Here is a 19,910-nt window from a genome sequence, read left to right on the forward strand (position 1 = left end):
TGAGATAAGTTAGTATAAACCATTGCCAAAACCTTATCATACTCTACTGTAGCAAATCCCTAAAATTATTATTCAACATTGAATACTAAATGCCTCTGCATATTTAATAGTACTATCCTCAAATAGAATCATTAAAGAAGCAAACATATGCAAACAATGCAAACATAACAGCAATCTGCCTAAACAGGATAGTCTGTAAAGAATTCTGCAACATCCATAATTCCCTAGCTCCAAAAATTATGAAAGAAAATTCCCACTGTAGTAAATTTATCATAGCTTAATATGAAAAAGGTTTCAACATTTTATCACATTCTTAATTTTCTAGGGAATTATTGCAACAGCGGTAAACTTTCTGTTTTCAAACAGCGACATGTATACTTGTAATATAGGCATAGTAAAGACTATCAATGCCACTTTTATTGAAATAAAATATGCAAAACATTGTTCTAAATAACAGAAAGAAAATCCTAACAAAATAAATTGACACTCCAAGCAAAACACATATCATGTGGCGAATAAAATATAGCTCCAACTAAAGTTACCGATGAACGAAGACGAAAGAGGGGATGCCTTCCGGGGCATCCCCAAGCTTAGGCTCTTGGTTGTCCTTGAATATTACCTTGGGGTGCCTTGGAAATCCCCAAGCTTAGAATCTTGCCACTCCTTATTCCGTAGTCCATCGAATCTTTACCCAAAACTTGAAAACTTCACAACACAAAACTTAACAGAAAACTCGTAAGCTCCGTTAGTACAAGAAGGTAAATCACCACTTCAAGGTACTGTAATGAACTCATTCTTTATTTATATTGGTGTTAAACCTACTGTATTCCAACTTCTCTATGGTTTATAAACTATTTTACTAGCCATAGATTCATCAAAATAAGCAAATAACACATGAAAAACAGAATCTGTCAAAAACAGAACAGTCTGTAGTAATATGGATCAAACGTATACTTCTGGAACTCATAAAATTCTCAAATAAATTGATGGACCTGAGGAATTTATCTATTAATCATATTCAAAAATAATTAACTAAATAGCACTCTCCAAATAAAAATGGCAGCAATTCTCGTGAGCGCTAAAGTTTCTGTTTTTTACAGCATGATCAACAAGACTTTCCCCAAGTCTTCCCAAAGGTTCTACTTGGCACAAACACTAATTGAACACATAAAACCACATATAAACAGAGGCTAGATGAATTATTTATTACTAAACAGGAACAAAAATAAAGTAACAAAAATAAAGTTGGGTTGCCTCCCAATAAGCGCTATCGTTTAACGCCCCTAGCTAGGCATGATGATTTCAATGATGCTCACATAAAGGATAGGAATTGAAACATAAAGAGAGCATCATGAAGAATATGACTAGCACATTTAAGTCTAACATACTTCCTATGCATAGGGATTTTGTGAGCAAACAACTTGTGGGAACAATAATCAACTAGCATAGGTGGGTAAAACAAGCATAACTTCAAAGCTTTAAGCACATAGAGAGGAAACTTGATATTATTGCAATTCCTACAAGCATATATTACTCCCTCATAATAATTTCCAGTAGCATCATGAATGAATTCAACAATATAACCAACACCTAAAGCATTCTTTTCATGATCTACAAGCATAGAATTTTTACTACTCTCCACATAAGCAAAATTCTTCTCATGAATAATAGTGGGAGTATCATAAGAGACTTGAATATTATAAATTGTTTCCACATTAAAAGAGTAATGTTCAGAAAAGGGGTAACCATAATCATGACAAGTTTTATAAATATAATCCTCACTACTTTTTATAGCATATGTATCATCACAATAATTATCATAAGCAGGAGGCATGTTATTATCATTATGAGTTTGCATATCAAAATTTGGTAGACTAAAAATATAATCTTCATTAAGAGTAGCATCCCCAAGCTTGGGAAAAACATTAATTGCAGCAAATATATTCTCAAATATGTCATCCTCGTCAAACATAGCTTCCCCAAGCTTGGGCCTTTTCGTATCATAAGCATATCACTCTCATCATTAATAGCATGGATAGCACCAATAGTATAGCAATTATTATATTTTTCCAAGCAAGTGCCAAAAAGATTTTCAAGATCATAAGAAGTATCATTATCTTCCACAATTATATTTTCATGAGGCACAATAGTAATAGGAGCAGCATTATTTGGGAGAGATATCTTTTTACCTCTCTTCCTTTTTCTTTTCTTCTTTTTCACCACATCATGCGTGGGTTCAATTCTCTTTTTGGAGCTCCTTATTAATGAGATTGGTTGAATAGGAGGCTCCTCCTCGTTAGCTGATTCATCATAAGAAATAATAGGAGGATATTGGGAAGTCTCTTCCCTTTTGTTAGTATTCTCTTCATCTTCTATTTGTTTTCTTTTCTTTATGTAATGGGCAATATAAGGATTTTCAATGCAATTCACCGCACAATACATATAAATATTCTCTAGATCAAAACGAAGAACTTTATCAAGGGCAAATTTTGGAATATCCTCAGTTATACGTTTCATTTCTTCATAACCCAAAATAAGGCTAAGCTCTTTATGATGCTCAAGGGTAATCAAATTATCACAATATTTGGACACGACTTGATCATGAAACAAATAGCATTGGAGCTTTAAATGACCATGTTCATTGCAAAGTTCATAAGGAGCACGAAAAATATTGAATATTTCAGCACATTCATCTAGCTCTTATTGCAACAATTTGGTTTCTAAGTACTTATGCCTCTTGCAATATCTATCTTCCCTATTTGGTGTGTACTTGCAAACCCAGTCTACTCCACAAAAATTGGCAAGTTTATAGGAGGCATTTTCATCATAACTAGTGCAATCATCATTAGCATTATGGATATTCAAAGAACTCGTACTAACAATATTGCAATCATGCTCATCATTCAAGTATTTAGTGCCAAACATTTTATAGATTTCTTCTTCTAGCACTTGAGCACAATTATCCTTTCCATCATACTAACGAAAGATATTAAAAAGGTGAAGCGTATGAGACAAACTCAATTCCATTTTTTATAGTTTTCTTTTATAAACTAAACTAGTGATAAAACAAGAAACTAAAAGACTTAATTGCAAGATCTAAAGATATACCTTCAAGCACTAACCTCCCTGGCAACGGCGCCAGAAAAGAGCTTGATGTCTACTACACAACCTTCTTCTTGTAGACGTTATTAGGCCTCCAAGTGCAGAGGTTTGTAGGACAGTAGCAAATTTCCCTCAAGTGGATGACCTAAGGTTTATCAATCCATAGGAGGTGTAGGATGAAGATGGTCTCTCTCAAGCAACCCTGCAACCAAATAACAAAGAGTCTCTTGTGTCCCCAATACACCCAATACAATGGTAAGTTGTATAGGTGCACTAGTTCGGCGAAGAGATGGTGATACAAGTGCAATATGGGTAGTAGATAATAGTTTTTGTAATCTGAAATAATAAAAACAGCAAGGTAGCAAGTGATAAAAGTGAGCGTAAACGGTATTGCAATGTGTTGAAACAAGGCCTAGGGTTCATACTTTCACTAGTGTAAGTTCCCTCAACAATGATAACATAATTGGATCACATAACTATCCCTCAACATGCAACAAAGAGTCACTCTAAAGTCACTAATAGTGGAGAACGAACAAAGAGATTATGGTAGGGTACGAAACCACCTCAAAGTTATTCTTTCCAATTAATCCGTTGGGCTATTCCTATAAGTGTCACAAACAGCCCTAGAGTTCGTACTAGAATAACACCTTAAGACACAAATCAACCAAAACCCTAATGTCACCTAGATACTCCAATGTCACCTCAAGTATCCATGGGTATGATTATACGATATGCGTCACACAATCTCAGATTCATCTATTCAACCAACACAAAGGACCTCAAAGAGTGCCCCAAAGTTCTACTGGCGAATCACGATGAAAAACGTGTGCCAAACCCTATGCATAGGTTCATGGGTGGAACCCGCAAGTTGGTCACCTTAACATACATCAAGTGGCACGTGGTATCCCATTGTCACCACAGATATCCACGGCAAGACATACATCAAGTGTTCTCAAGTCTTTAAAGACGCAATCCGATAAGATTACTTCAAAGGGGAAACTCGATTCATTACAAGAGAGAAGAGGGGGGAAGAAACATCATAGGATCCAAATATAATAGCAAAGCTCGCGATACATCAAGATCGTATCATCACAAGAACACGAGAGAGAGAGAGAGAGAGAGAGAGATCAAACACATAGCTACTGGTACATACCCTCAGCCCCGAGGGAGAACTACTCCCTCCTCGTCATGGAGAGCGTCGGGATGATGAAGATGGCCACCGGTGAGGGTTCCCCCCCTCCGGCAGGGTGCCGGAACAGGGTCCCGATTGACTTTTGGTGGCTACGGAGGCTTCTGGCGGCGGAACTCCCGATCTATCTTGCATTCTGGAAGTTTTAGGTCATGTAGGTATATATGGGTGCAGGAGGTACGTCAGGGGAGCCACGAGGGCCCCACGAGACAGGGGGGCGCGCCCCCCACCCTTGTGGGCAGCTCCCGTATCTTCTGACGTGGGGTCCAAGTCCATCAGGTGTGTTTCCTTCCAAAAATAACTTCTCAAGTTGATTTCGTTCCGTTTCGACTCCGTCTGATATTCCTTTTTCTTCAAAACACTGAAATAGGTATAAAACAACAAATCTGGGTTGGGCCTCCGGTTAATAGGTTAGTCCCAAAAATAATATAAAAGTGGATAATAAAGCCCATTATTGCCTAAAACAGTAGATAATATAGCATGGAGCAATCAAAAATTATAGATACGTTGGAGACGTATCAACTATGTATCCACTGTCCTTACTCCATGCAAGTCACAGTACCCGCATTATCAAAAGATAGCATACGCGGTATTCATGGCATCCCGAAAGCTGCGACACTACTTTCAAGAGTGTTCGATAACAGTAGCCTCGGAAGTGCCACTTAATGATATTATAAACAACCACGACACCACGGGCCGTATTGCCAAATGGGCCATTGAGCTCCTCCCGTTCGACATAACTTACAAGCCGCTGCGAGCCATTAAGTCGCAAGTATTGGCCGACTTTGTCGCCGAATGGACGGAAGCCGAACTCCCTAAAGAGTACGGCGCATATTCCAATTGGATCATGCACTTCGACGGCTCCAAAATGTTGGCTGGTCTGGGGGCTGGCGTCATTTTGACATCCCCAACCGGAGATACAGTTCAATACATACTCCAGATAATGTGTACGGACTCCAATAACGCAGCCGAATATGAGGCCCTTTTACATGGTCTCCGGATGGCAGTATCCATGGGCATTCAACGCCTAGAAGTGCGGGGGGGTTCGAACCTCGCAATATCCCAAATAAATGGAGTCTTTGATGCCAAGGATCCGAAAATGGTGGCCTATCGCAACGCCGTCCTAAAAATGGCAGCTCGGTTTGAGGGGCTCGAATTTCATCATGTGGCTCGAGAAAACAATCAGGAGGCGGATATCCTCGCCCGCATCGGCGCAAAACGCGATGCGGTCCCCCCAACATATTTCTGGAGAGACTGTTCAAGCCATCCGTAGTATGGGAAGGGGACACCGGTAACAATAATCCGGACCTGGCCAAAATACCCGATACCGAACAATCTGACACAATCGGAGGCTCCGCCACCGAAATAACACCTTCGGCCCACGTAATAATGGCCATCATAGCCCCGTGGACAGAACCATTCCTGGCCTACCTAACTAGGCAGGAACTTCCAGAGGACCAAAATGAGGCACGCTGCATAGTGCGGCGATCGAAGGCCTACAGGGTCTATGAGGGAGAATTGTATAAAAAAGCACTACCGGAGTCCTTCAAAGGTGTATCTCCGAAGAGGAAGGACGGAACCTTTTGGCAGAAATTCACGCCGGACTCGGCGGTCACCATGCCGCAGCCCGGGCTCTTGGCAGCAAGGCCTTCCGTACATGATTCTATTGGCCAACGGCCCGGGCAGATGCACAGGACTTGGTCCAACGTTGCGCCGGTTGCCAGCTCTTTGCAAATCAAAGCCACATGCCACCCACCGCCCTCCAAACAATCCCCATTACGTGGCCCTTCGCGGTCTGGGGGCTTGACATGGTTGGACCCCTTAAAGGGGGAACCCACAAGAAAAAATACTTACTGGTCATGGTGGATAAATTCACCAAACGGATAGAGGCCAAACCTGTTAAAAATGCCAAATCCGGATCGGTGATAGACTTCATATCCGGGGTCGTACACCGTTATGGCGTCCCTCACAACATCATCACTGACAATGGCACGAACTTTATTGCCGATGAGGTAAAACTCTGGTGTAGCAAAATGGGCATCAGGCTCGATTATGCTTCGGTCTATCACCCACAAACCAACGGTCAAGTGGAGCGCGCGAACGGTCTTATAATGAGCGGCATTAAACCCAGGCCAGTGCGGTCCTTAACGGAGTCTAACACGCACTGGGTAGAGGAGCTCGACTCCGTACTTTGGGGGCTGCGGACCACGCCGAACCGTAGTACCGGATATACACCCTTCTTTATGGTGTACGGCGCAGAGGCAGTCTTGCCCTGTGACATAATTCATGACTCACCTCGAGTGCGCATGTACGAAGAAAGAGAAGCCGAGCTTGATCGGCAGGACAGTCTGGACACCTTGGAGGAGGAGCGCGATGTGGCAAAAGCCCGTTCCACATTTTATCAGCAACAGGCTCGCAGATGCCAAAGCAGAGAAGTACGGGCCAAAACTTATAACGTTGGCGAACTAGTTCTACGTCTGCCGGATAAGAAAAAGAACAAGCTTGATCCCAAATGGGAAGGTCCCTTCATTATTTACCAAGTTCTGACCGGTGGAGCGTACCGACTGCGGGATGCATCGACTAATCGACTCGAGCCGAACCCATGGAACGCGGCCAGGCTCCGATGATTCTACGCCTAGCGCCGGACCCTGTGTTCGTCCCCTTCCTCTGTCCATTTTTTATACATTATCTGTCTTCTTTTTCTTTCTTTCTTTTATTCTTTCTCCAGGCCTTCAAAGGCCAACTTGCGCCTCGTTTGCACATTACAGATGCGCTAGCCGCACTCATCATACCTGGGGGCTTCTTTCACAGAAGCTTGATTATTTATTTGGGCCTCGTGCCCCGCACATGTGTTATGCTTCCACATGTACCTTTTTTCGCCATTATATGCATCAATATGACTTAAGTTTTGGCCAAGCTGGGTTGCCTGGCTCTTGTATTTATGCCCTACGTTTCCGTTAATTCGGCTAGGGCATAAGGGGAGCACCTCTGCGATTGTTACTGCCGGGTCAGCCGGATGTGTACCTCAGACTGGGTGAAGCCGAAAGCTAGCGTTCTTAAGGGAATATTTGGTCGGCGAACAAAAGATGATTTTTATTTACTTTCCATATCTGCCCCCAGATGTTTTTTCCTGCGTTTCCTATCGCAGTCCGGACATGCACTTTAGGGCATGCTTACCTAGGGAAAGGAACCCTTAACAGAACTATTCTCCCTGGAAGATGTTTCTTACTACCCATGTAATATAACATAACTAGTTGGGCACTTGTCTGTTCAAGCACCAATGACCCCTACGCCTGGTCTCCATGCATACCTCGGTTCTTATATAACTGAGCGGGTATTCGGACACACTCCGGACTATCGGGTCCCGAGGTTGAAGCGAAAAGGTCCGCCATGACAAATGATCTACAATCCGGCTAGAAGGCATTATACATGTCACTTTAATTACATAGTCATGCAGACTGACTAAATTCCTCCTCTATACCATCCAACAGGCGGTCTAGCCTACAATCCTGTTGGGAATACTTTGCGGCTAATTCTACTTGCCCATAAACTAAGCTAATAGGGATCTCTTTTCCGTCGGGCCCCACAGGTCCGACCTCGGCCATGTGATTTGGGTCAGCCTTGGTGTACCGCGTCTTCACCATGGCCCAGGCTTCTCGGGCACCTTGTCGGCAGGCCGATATCTTCCATAATCGGAAGCGCTGCTATGCTCCCTTGAGCTTCTCCATAAGCTCTGCAACGCCTTCTGGAAGGGAGGCGGATGGCCACAAGGCCTGGGCAACACCTTGCATCACCTGCCGAACTTGTTCGTGCAGATGCTAGAGCTCGGATAGAAGATCACCTGCAGACCCGGGCATTTCCTTCGCAGGACGACCCGTCAGCATACCTACAGACATAACGTTGTTAGTCGGCTTCTTCGCCGAACTCCTTCAAAAGGATTCATTCAAGCACTTACTGAAAATGCCGCACCGAAGCCGCTTTTTCTCCTTCTCGGAGTCTGTAAGCTGGGCTCAAACATCTTTTAGTTCCACGCTCAGCTTGACATTGGCGTCTAGGAGATTGTTTTTCTCCCTCCTAACCTCAGTCAGCACGCGTTTTCCAGCCTCTAGCTGTCATACGACATGCTAGTCCTCCGGATTTTCTCTGGATTCATCTGCAAAATCTACTGTTAGATCTGCAGCCACGCCGCACACTATATGGTAACCATCATTCTTTAAAGTAAAATGTTACCAGCGGGAGGCTTTTTTGGTTCCTGCAATGCGGCAACAATGCCCCGCAGTTGGGTCTTGCATTCCTCCAGCTCCTGGGACAGCCTAGTATTCTTCTCTGTAAGAACCTGCACAATAAAGATGATCCTTAAATCAGTTCTGCTAACTGTTTCAAGTCTCAGGGGCTACTGATACATATAAATCGCCAGATTTACTCACCCGTACATCCTTTACATACTGATCCGTGGCTCTGGCTAGACCATCTTGAGCAGCACGGAGGTACGCCTCTCCGGAATTAAAGGCATCAAATGCCTCTGGTGAGAAACAAGCGTCACGGAATACGGCCCGGCGGCGCCTATGATTCATGGCGCTTTCCACTTCTCAGTTAGTAGCAGATAATCTATCCGCATCCTCTGTAGGGGGATTATCCGGCGCCTGCCCCATATCGGCTTCCACCTCTATGTCTGGTCCTGGCGCCTGACTGGTGGAGGCGTGATTAGCAACATCGCCGGACATATTCCGGCGAGCGTTTTTTCTATTAAAGAAACACGGGCGTCATTACATTTTGAGATAGACGACAACCACGGAGCGGGGTTTTTATACCTTTGCGCCGGCGTCTCCGTCTTGACCGCCTTCCTTTTTGGCCTACCCGGCCTCGGCGCCTCTTGTTGGCGAGTTGCTGCGGGTTCGGCAGGGCGTGCCGAATGCCTTCCTTGTAAAAAATGCCATGTGTATATGGTGGGTGAAGTGTCTAAAAGGGGATCCTAGTTTTTGGAGTTGGGATTTTTGTTTTTTCTTACGTGCGATGCAGGGAGTAGTCCGGGATAGTCGGCCGTAATGGCCACCATGGCGTCGTCACAGCTTAACTGATAGAACTACCGGCCTATCAGCTCCACGACGATAACTAGATCTTCTTCAAGTCCGGAGTCGAGGGCCTTGTCAGCGTCCTCCGGTTGTGGAGAGGGGCCGCTAACCTCCTTTATGGCTTTTCTCAGTTCCTACCGCAAACTGGCAAGGTGAATACTTACGACAAAGAATGCGGGAAAATGGAAGTAAGGGGATATAGCTTACCCAACTTGGAGGATTGTACATGGAGAATCCATCCCGTGGCTTGATGCGGGTGAACTCCTCCTCCTCTCCCTTGAACAATTTGGACAGAATTTTTGCTAAAGCGGCAGCATCGCCCGGACCCTTACGCCCATAGCGGGTGGCGTCATCTGCCCCGTTGAAACACCACAAGGGGTGCCCACGGCATTGAAGTGGTTGCACTCCCCGCATTATGCAAATCGACATAACTTCGATTATTGTCAATCCTGATTGAGCCAGTGCTTTGATCTGGTTCATCAGATAGAGGACTTCTCTGTTGTCTTCCACCTGGGGGCTCCGTGGGCGCCAACTTCGGCGCTTCTTCAAAGGAGCATTGTTGAACTCAGGAAGACCCCGCCGAACAGGGTCCGGAAGGGGAACGTCCTCCATATAAGACCATTCTGAAGGCCAATCTTCGGACGACTTCTTCGGGGTACCAGACAGGTATCCGGTATCGGTGATGCGCCATATTTCGGCTCCGCCCACTTGGTAAAGTGATCCCCTTTGTGTGCGAGGGACGAGGCAAAATAGCCTTTTCCACAGATCAGTGAGCCTCGTAGCCCAGGAACAACTCATAGAGAGCAACATAGCCGGCGATATGTAGAATGGAGGCAGGGGTGAAATTGTGTAATTGGAGGCCGTAGAACTCCAGGAGCCCGCGGAGGAACAGATGAATTGGAAATCCGAGTCCCCTTAGTAAGTAAGGAACAAGGCAGACCCGTTCCCCCATGGAGGGATAGGGAAAGCTCTCCGCTTGCTCCCCGCCATTGTAGGTGGCAAGCCCGGCTCGAACGGGCACCATATACGCTGGAGGGAGAAATCCCTTGGTCTGCAATTCGACCAATCGACTGTGTGGGACTGAACACCTCTCCCAATCACCGGGCTTAGGGCTACGGGGGCGGGAGGAGGAGCTGCGGAGGTCGGCCATGCTGGAATAGATCTTTCCGAAATGCGCTCTGATGGATTCTCGCTGAGGGGAGGATGGTGTGGATCGAATCTAAGAATCCCTATCCCTTTAATAGACAATTTATTTATCTGGCTAGGGGGCGAATGTAAAAATGCCCTGGCGCCTCGTATTCATTCGACGCATGGGAGATAGCCCTTATTGGGCACATAAGCCAAGAGGTTCAACATTTATGGGGCCGGACACTGCTTACAAACACTTGGAAATTAGAGAAGAACCCTCCTTGCAATGCCGAAGACAATACTGCGCGCCGGACTCATCGTCATTGAAGCCTGGTTCGGGGGCTACTGAGGGAGTCCTGGATTAGGGGGTATTCGGACAGCCGGACTATATCCTTTGGTCGGACTGTTGGACTATGAAGATACAAGATTGAAGACTTCGTCCCGTGTCCGGATGGGACTCTACTTGGCGTGGAAGGCAAGCTAGGCAATACGGATATGTATATCTCCTCCTCTGTAACCGACCTTGTGTAACCCTAGCCCCCTCCGGTGTCTATATAAACCGGAGGGTTTAGGTCCGTAGGACAACATACAATCATACCATAGGCTAGCTTCTAGGGTTTAGCCTCTCCGATCTCGTGGTAGATCAACTCTTGTAATACCCATATTATCAAGAATAAATCAAGCAGGACGTAGGGTTTTACCTCCATCAAGAGGGCCCGAACCTGGGTAAAACATCATGTCCCCTGCCTCCAGTTACCATCCGCCTAGATGCACAGTTCGGGACCCCCTACCCGAGATCCGCCGGTTTTGACACCGACAGATGGGCTTCCTCAAAATGCCCTAGGTCTTCGTGAGCAAGTGAGTTGGATGCACCCCCACTTAGTTTCTTTTTGAGCTTTTATACACTTATAGCTCTAGTGCATCCGTTGCATGGCAATCGCTACTCACTCACATTGATATCTATTGACGGGCATATCCATAGCCCGTTGATACGCCTAGTTGATGTGAGACTATCTTCTCCTTTTTGTCTTCTCCACAACTACCATTCTATTCCACCTATAGTGTTATGTCCATGGCTCACGCTCATGTATTGCGTGAAGATTGAAAAAGTTTGAGAACATCAGAAGTATGAAATAATTGCTTGGCTTGTCATCGGGGTTGTGCATGATTTAAATATTTTGTGTGATGAAGATAGAGCATAGCCAGACTATATGATTTTGTAGGGATAGCTTTCTTTGGCCATGTTATTTTGAGAAGAGATGATTACTTTGTTACTATGCTTGAAGTATTATTATTTTTATACCAATATTAAACTTTTGTCTTGAATATGATGGATCTGAATATTCTTGCCACAATAGAGAAGATTACATTGATAAATATGTTAGGTAGCATTCCACATCAAAAATTCTATTTTTATCATTTACCTACTCGAGGACGAGCAGGAATTAAGCTTGGGGATGCTTGATACGTCTCCAATGTATCTATAATTTTTTATTGTTCCATGCTATTATATTATCAACCTTGGATGTTTTATATGCATTAATATGCTATTTTATATGATTGTTGGGACTAACCTATTAACCTAGAGCCCAGTGCCAGTTTCTGTTTTTTCGTTGTTTTTGAGTATCGCAGAAAAGGAAAACCAAACGGATTCCGATTGACCTGAAATTTCACAAAGATCATTTTTGGACCAGAAGAAGCCCGCGGAGTACTGGAGGCGGGCCATAAGAGTCACGAGGCCACCACGAGGGTGGGGGTGCGCCCTACCCCCTAGGCGCGCCCCCTGCCTCATGGCCGCCTCGGGAACCCCCTGACTTGTCCCCGACTCCAACACCTCTTATATAACCCAAAACTTCCAGAAAGAAACCTAGATCGGGAGTTCCGCCGCTAGAAGCCTTTGTAGCCACCGAAAACCAATCTAGACCCGTTCTGGCACCCTGCCGGAGGGGGGAATCCCTCTCCGGTGGCCATCTTCATCATCTCGATGCTCTCCATGACGAGGAGGGAGTAGTTCACCCTCGGGGCTGAGGGTATGTACCAGTAGCTATGTGTTTGATCTCTCTCTCTCTCGTGTTCTTGAGGTGGCATGATCTTGATGTATCGCGAGCTTTGCTATTATAGTTGGATCTTATGATGTTTCTCCCCCTCTACACTCTTGTGATGAATTGAGTTTTCCCTTTGAAGTTATCTTATCGGATTGAGTCTTTAAGTATTTGAGAACACTTGATGTATGTCTTGCATGTGCTTATCTGTGGTGACAATGGGATATCATGCGATCCACTTGATGTATGTTTTGGTGATCAACTTGCGAGTTCCGTGACATCGTGAATTATGCATAGGGGCTGGCACATGTTTTCGTCTTGACTCTCCGGTAGAAACTTTGGTGCACTCTTTGAAGTTCTTTGTGTTGGTTGAATAGATGAATCTGAGATTGTGTGATGCATATCGTATAATCATACCCAAGGATACTTGAGGTGACATTGGAGTGTCTAGGTGACATTAGGGTTTTGATTGATTTGTGTCTTAAGGTGTTATTCTAGTACGAACTCTAGGATAGATTGAACGGAAAGAATAGCTTCATGTTACCTTACTACGGACTCTTGAATAGATCGATCAGAAAGGATAACTTTGAGGTGGTTTCGTACCCTACCATAATCTCTTCGTTTGTTCTCCGCTATTAGTGACTTTGGAGTGACTCTTTGTTGCATGTTGAGGGATAGTTATCTGATCCAATTATGTTATTATTGTTGAGAGAACTTGCACTAGTGAAAGTATGAACCCTAGGCCTTGTTTCCTAGCATTGCAATACCGTTTATGCTCACTTTTATTACTTGTTACCTTGCTGTTTTTATAATTTCAGATTGCAAAAACCTATATCTACCATCCATATTGCACTTGTATCACCATCTATTCGGTGTATTGGGTGTGTTGGGGACACAAGAGACTCTTTGTTATTTGGTTGCAGGGTTTCTTGAGAGAGACCATCTTCATCCTACGCCTCCCGCGGATTTATAAACCTTAGGTCATCCACTTGAGGGAAATTTGCTACTGTCCTACAAACCGCTGCACTTGGAGGCCCAACAATGTCTACAAGAAGAAGGTTGTGTAGTAGACATCATGTATCCATGACAGATGTGAGATTGTTAATTAAGGTTTAACTTAAGGTGGCTACTTTAATACACATCTGGGTGGATTAGTTGGGGCACCCTGGAGTACCCAGTGGTTTGCCCGAGCACCTGGAGAACCTAGTGCTTGCCCAAGAGGATCCCGGAGTACCTGTGTGATCACCCTATGGAATGCCACCCAGGCTCAAAGGGATCATGAGATTATTTATGCTAGAAACTTCCGTGTGCAGCCACAAGCTATTATGGGCTCTAGCATAGTGGAGTAAGTTGCATGACCTCTTCGAGTGGTAGGCTAGCAGATGTAGGGGATGTAGGTTGGTACGGTCTACCCGAGGTTAGAGTTAATGCTTCTGAAGGACTGTGTCTCTGTCATCCGTTTCTCAAACACCATGTAGTGCGAGAAATCCAACGGAGGAGATCGAGTCTTGTGGGGAAAAGTGCGCAAACCTCTGCAGAGTGTACAAACTAATCATGGTTAGCCGTGTCCCCGGTTATGGACATCTTGAGTATCTGGATCTTGGATTATCATGTTGATCTCATCACTTTACTTAATTAATTTTTTGGGTTGTTAACTTTTAATTGGGATTGAGTTGGAGGAACCTTCTCAATAATTTTCAACCAACTTTGTAGTTAAATAAAATATATTCCTTTGATGTAGGAAAAAATTGGCTTTTCGCAGAAACTTTATAACCATAGAGCCTCCACCAGCCAAATATGCATGTAGTGATAGCTATTATTCATCATTAACCTATGGTGTGAATTTGCCAGTACATTCAATGTACTGACCCTTTGTGGCTGCACCATCTTATGTTGTAGGATTATCTTACGACGAGTAAGTTATACGTTAGGGTTACAATTTCTACACTCGACTTGCCGTTGGTGTTGATGGGAATCCACAACCTTGTTGTTACCTCCGCTATTTGGATTGAGGTAATAGTATTTATGTTACTTTATACATGTGATTTACCTCTGTTATAAATCCTTGAGTACTTTGTGTGTCAGCATACCGGTCCAGGGATGACACTTAAGCACGGAGACTTGATCCATTCAAGTCGGGTTGCTACACTGATACACAAAGACTTGACCGATTTCGGGTCGGGTCGCTACATTTCTCTTGAGAGCTCATGATTGGGGCATGAATGTAACACTGACTTAAGCCTCCCCCAAGCTTGAGCGATACTTTCTCCTTCACGAGGCCAAAAATTATATATATAATTCCGATCATGATGAACCACATGCATAGAATAAAACTTCTGATGAAATTCCAATTTCAACCGGTTGTAGTTCCATGATCCAATATCATCACATAGCCTATACCATGTCAATGCCTTTACCTTCAAAGATAAAGGGAATTACTTCTTCTTGACAACATCCTCGGGCATACCTGCAAGCTTAAATAATCCACAAACTTCATCCACATAGATTAAGTGCATATCGGGATGTAATGTTCCATCTCTTGCATAAGGAGTAGCTAGAAGTTTCTCTATTATACCCGAAGGAATTTCATAATAAATATTTTCAGTAGGTGAAGTAGGTTGAGGAGAAACTCTTTGCTCTTCCGGTCAAGGTGAAGATACCCCAAACAAACCCCTCAAAGGATTATTTTCCATAGTAACAAGTGACAGTAAATTTCAGCACACTATATAAATGTTTCCTTACCAAATCCACTTAACAAAGGCGCTTCACTCCCTGGCAACGGTGCCAGAAAAGAGTCTTGATGACCCACAAGTATAGGGGGTCTATCATAGTCCTTTCGATAAGTAAGAGTGTCGAACCGAACGAGGAGCAGAAGGAAATGACAAGCGGTTTTCAGTAAGGTATTCTCTTGAAGCACTGAAATTATCGCTAACAGATAGTTGTGTGACAAGATAATCCATAATGGGTAACAAGTAACAAAAGTAAACAAGGTGCATCAAGGTGGCCCAATCCTTTTTATAGCAAAGGACAAGCCTGGACGAACTCTTATATAAAGTAAAGCGCTCCCGGGGACATATGGGAATTGTTGTCAAGTTAGTTTTCATCATGCTCATATGATTCGTGTTTGTTACTTTGATAATTTGATATGTGGGTGGACCGGTGCTTGGGTGCTTCCCTTCCTTGGACAAGCCTCGCACTTATGATTAACCCCTCTCGCAAGCATCCACAACTACGAAAGAAAATTAAGGTAAACCTAACCATAGAATGAAACAATGGATCCAAATCAGCCCCTGACGAAGCAACGCATAAATTAGGGTATAAGCTTTTGTCACTCTAGCAACCTATAATATACTTATTACTTCCCAATGCCTTCCCCTAGGCCCAAATAATGGTGAAGTGTCATGTAGTCGACGTTCACATAATACCATTAGAGGAGAGACAACATACATCTCATCAAAATATCGAACGAATACCAAATTCACATGATTACTTATAACAAGACTTCTCCCATGTCCTCGGGAACAAATGTAACTACTCAAAAACATATTTATGATCAAGATCAGAGGAGTATTAATTATCATTAAGGATCTGAAAATATAATCTTCCACCGAATAAACCAACTAGCATCAACTACAAGGAGTAATCAACACTACTAGCAACCCACAGGTACCACTCTGAGGTTTTGAGACAGAGATTGGATACAAGAGATGAACTAGGGTTTGGAGAGGAGATAGTGCTGGTGAAGATGTTGATGGAGATTGACCCCCTCTCGATGAGAGGATCATTGGTGATGACGATGGCTTCAAGTTTCCCCTCTCGTAGGGAAGTTTCCTTGGCAGAACAGCTCCGCCGGAGCCCTAGATTGGTTCTGCCCAGGTTCCACCTCGAGACGGCGGTGCTTCATCCCGAAAGCTTCCTTATGATTTTTTTTCCAGGTCAAAACACACCATATAGTAGAAGATGGGCGTCGGGGGCCTGCCAGGGGGCCCACAAGGACGGGGGGCGCCCTCCACCCTTGTGGATGGCTGGTGGCCCCCTCTGGTACTTTCTTCGCCCAATATTTTTTATATATTCCAAAAATATTCTCCGCGAAGTTTTAGGACTTTTGGAGTTGTGCAGGATAGGTCTCTAATATTTGCTCCTTTTCCAGTCCAGAATTCCAGCTGCCAGCATTCTCCCTCTTCATGTAAACCTTATAAAATAAGAGAGAAAAGGCATAAGGATTGTGATATAATGTGTAATAACAGCCCATAATGCAATAAATATTAACATAAAAGCATGATGCAAAATGGACGTATCAGGGACCTGCTAGGGGGGCCACAAGTCCTAGGGGCGCGCCCCCAGGCTTGTGGCCACCTGGTGGCCCCCCTCTAGTATTTCTTCTCCCAACATTTTTTATATATTCCAAAATAATTCTCCGTAAATTTTCAAAACTTTTGAAGTTGTGCAGAATAGGTCTCTCAGATTTGCTCCTTTCCGTTCCAGAATTCCAGCTGCCGGCATTCTCCCTCTTTGTGTAAACCTTCAAAAATAAGAGAGAAAAGGCATAAGTACTGAACCATAATGTGTAATAACAGCCCATAATGCAATAAATATCATCATAAAAGCATGATGCAAAATGGATGTATCATGTTGCATGTAAAATTCCATTTTGGGGTTCGCTAGACGAGCCACCGAAATATGAGTATGCGTCATTTTTGACTAGTCTTTGTTATGGAGAGAACAGAGGAGTGACACAAGGTAGAATAAAAAGTATTCATTTTTCATCCATTCATTACTTTGCACTCTTTAATGGCAAATGCATCATGGGCAAGCAAGATTGCAGTAAACTTTGTGCCCCGGATTTTAGTCTCATACACACCACCCTGATAGGAATTAAATGTTATAATCTTCTAGCGATCGTTGCACGGAGATTTCAACATAAGGCTACTAGCGGTCACTTTTATGGTGGGATTTATGCTTCCCGTGTAGCTAAGGAGCTGGGTGTGTCACCTTGGCCCAACGATCCCATTCTACCTACCCTGTACTTAGACTTTGAGGCCATGAAGCACCATAAGTTCCTTAAGGGCACAACCACTAATTATACTTACAACTTGAGGTTCAATAAAAACCCCATTGTACCCGTTGCTTTGGTTGCATCTGCTCTCTTTGATTATCATAGTAAAAGAAGATATTGCGTTCTTGAGAGCGAGGCCCGCGAGTACAATGCGGCGATTGAGGCTGCTCGACGGGCTGAGGAGTCCGCACCAAGAGCTTCCGTGTGTTATCACTCTGACTATTATCTAGGCTACGGATGGTGATTACCAAGCTAGGCCAAAAGCCAAAGCTTGGGGGAGTACATGTTTCCACCGACATTATATTCATGTTCACACATTCCATTCTAGTTGTCGGTGTCCACACTTTTTCATTGTATTATCCATGCTAGATTTATTTTCTTGCTTTCTTCTTGTGTGTTTGAGAAACTTTGAGAAAACCCAAAAATATTTCTCGCTTCTTTTTGGTTTTTCTTTCTAGTTTAAATTAGTTGTAGTATTAAAAGAAAACCCAAAAAGATCTCTCGTTTGCTCTTTTGCTTGTTGGGAGCTTTCCCGTGTAAATACTTTTTCTCTTTTTTTGTTTTTCCTTCTTTAATTTGCTTTCTTCAAGCAAAACTGAAAACTCCAAAAATATTTCAGTGTGTTTCTCTGAAATTCTTTCTTTTTTATTGAGTCGTACCAAGGAGAAGACCACAATGAAAATGTTGAGTGGCTCTCCTATGCATTACTCTTGATCTAACAAAGAACCCATATTACCTTGTCTTCTCCTTTTGAATAAAATGCTTGCAGATTTTAGCTTAGTCCACGTCACTCTTGCACTATTATCATTTTCATATCATTCTGTCATGCAAGCGAAAGGCAATAATGACGATATTTGATGAAGTGACAGTGGCAGAGAGAAGCAGGTATGAACTCAACTTGGTTTTGTTTTTGTAAATATGTTTAACTCAGTATCCATGATTCAGCATATTATGGTCAAACATGTTTGCAATGACAATTAGAGATTATAGTTGCTCATGCCATGCTTAACTAGCTAGGAGTGGATAATGATTTATCTTGGGTGTCAACATGCATTAAAATGATTGTGATGTAGTATGATGATATGGTATCCTCCTCTGAATGTTTCAAGTGTCTTAACTTGGCACATGTTCACGCATGTAGTTGAATCAAAACCAACATAGCATCCACGATATTTATGTTCATGGTATTCATATCCTACTCATGCTAGTATTCAATGTTGATTGTTCATAATGCATGTTCATGACCGTTTTCGCTCTCTAGCTAGCCGCTTCTCAACCTATTTGCTAGCCTTCGCCTATACTAAGCGGAAATACTGCTTGTGCATCAAAATCATTAAACCAAAGTTATTCCATATGAGTCCACTATATCTACCTATATACAGTATTACCCTGCCATTCCAAGTAAATTTGCATGTACCACCTCTAAAATTTCAAATGAACATCTGTTTTGTGTGCCTGGACAGCTCACAGAGCGACATGGGGTGGTCAGTATCTTCCATGCTAAGCGGGTTATTCTCATGATGAGTGTTTATTCACTTGTTCTTGCACGAGAGGGGCGGTATAGGGATGCCCAGTCCTGAAATAAAAAATTGTAAATAATTAAACAAAAATCGCCCAGGATTGTTGTTGGTATGGACAGTACCTGTGGATTCGGCTAGCCGTGGAGTGTGTTTGTTGGTGGAGCGGGAGTAAACTTTACTTTTATCGCTTGGGAACTACCGCTAATTTGTTTAGCACGAAAGATATTGAAAACTCTTGATCGTAACATTGACAGGAAGGGTGCACCTCCCAAAATTATATTTATCTCTATTTCAAGCTTTGAGCTCTGGCACCTCTGCAGATCCCTGCTTCCCTCTGCGAAGGGTCTATCTATTTACTTTTATGTTAAGTCATCACCTTCTCAAACAAGTGCCAGATCTGAGAGCACTATTGTCATCCTCATGCATTGTGTTTAGTTAATGTTGAATGCATCATGACTGGATCTCTTCTACCATGAATTACAATGTTTAGTCGCTGCTTGAACTTTGGAGGTGCTCTGCATTTATGTTTTGCAGGGCTAGAGACATACCAATACTGTCATATTATATTATGATTGTTTTGACAAAGTGTTGGCATTTGAGACATTTAATTATTGCTTGCTAGTTGATTATGTCATTGATATGAGTTAATATAATTTTTAAGAGTTATTGTTGATATAGTTAGTCATGATCTTTGCTGAAAACTTGGGTGCTATTTAAGCATATATATGTAAACAAGAACAAAAGAGTTTGTAAAAGTTTTTCTTTATCACTTTTAGTTTGTCAACTGAATTGCTTGAGGAC

Source organism: Triticum dicoccoides, chromosome 1A (assembly GCF_002162155.2).
Source record: "Triticum dicoccoides isolate Atlit2015 ecotype Zavitan chromosome 1A, WEW_v2.0, whole genome shotgun sequence".
Lineage (NCBI taxonomy): Eukaryota > Viridiplantae > Streptophyta > Magnoliopsida > Poales > Poaceae > Triticum > Triticum dicoccoides.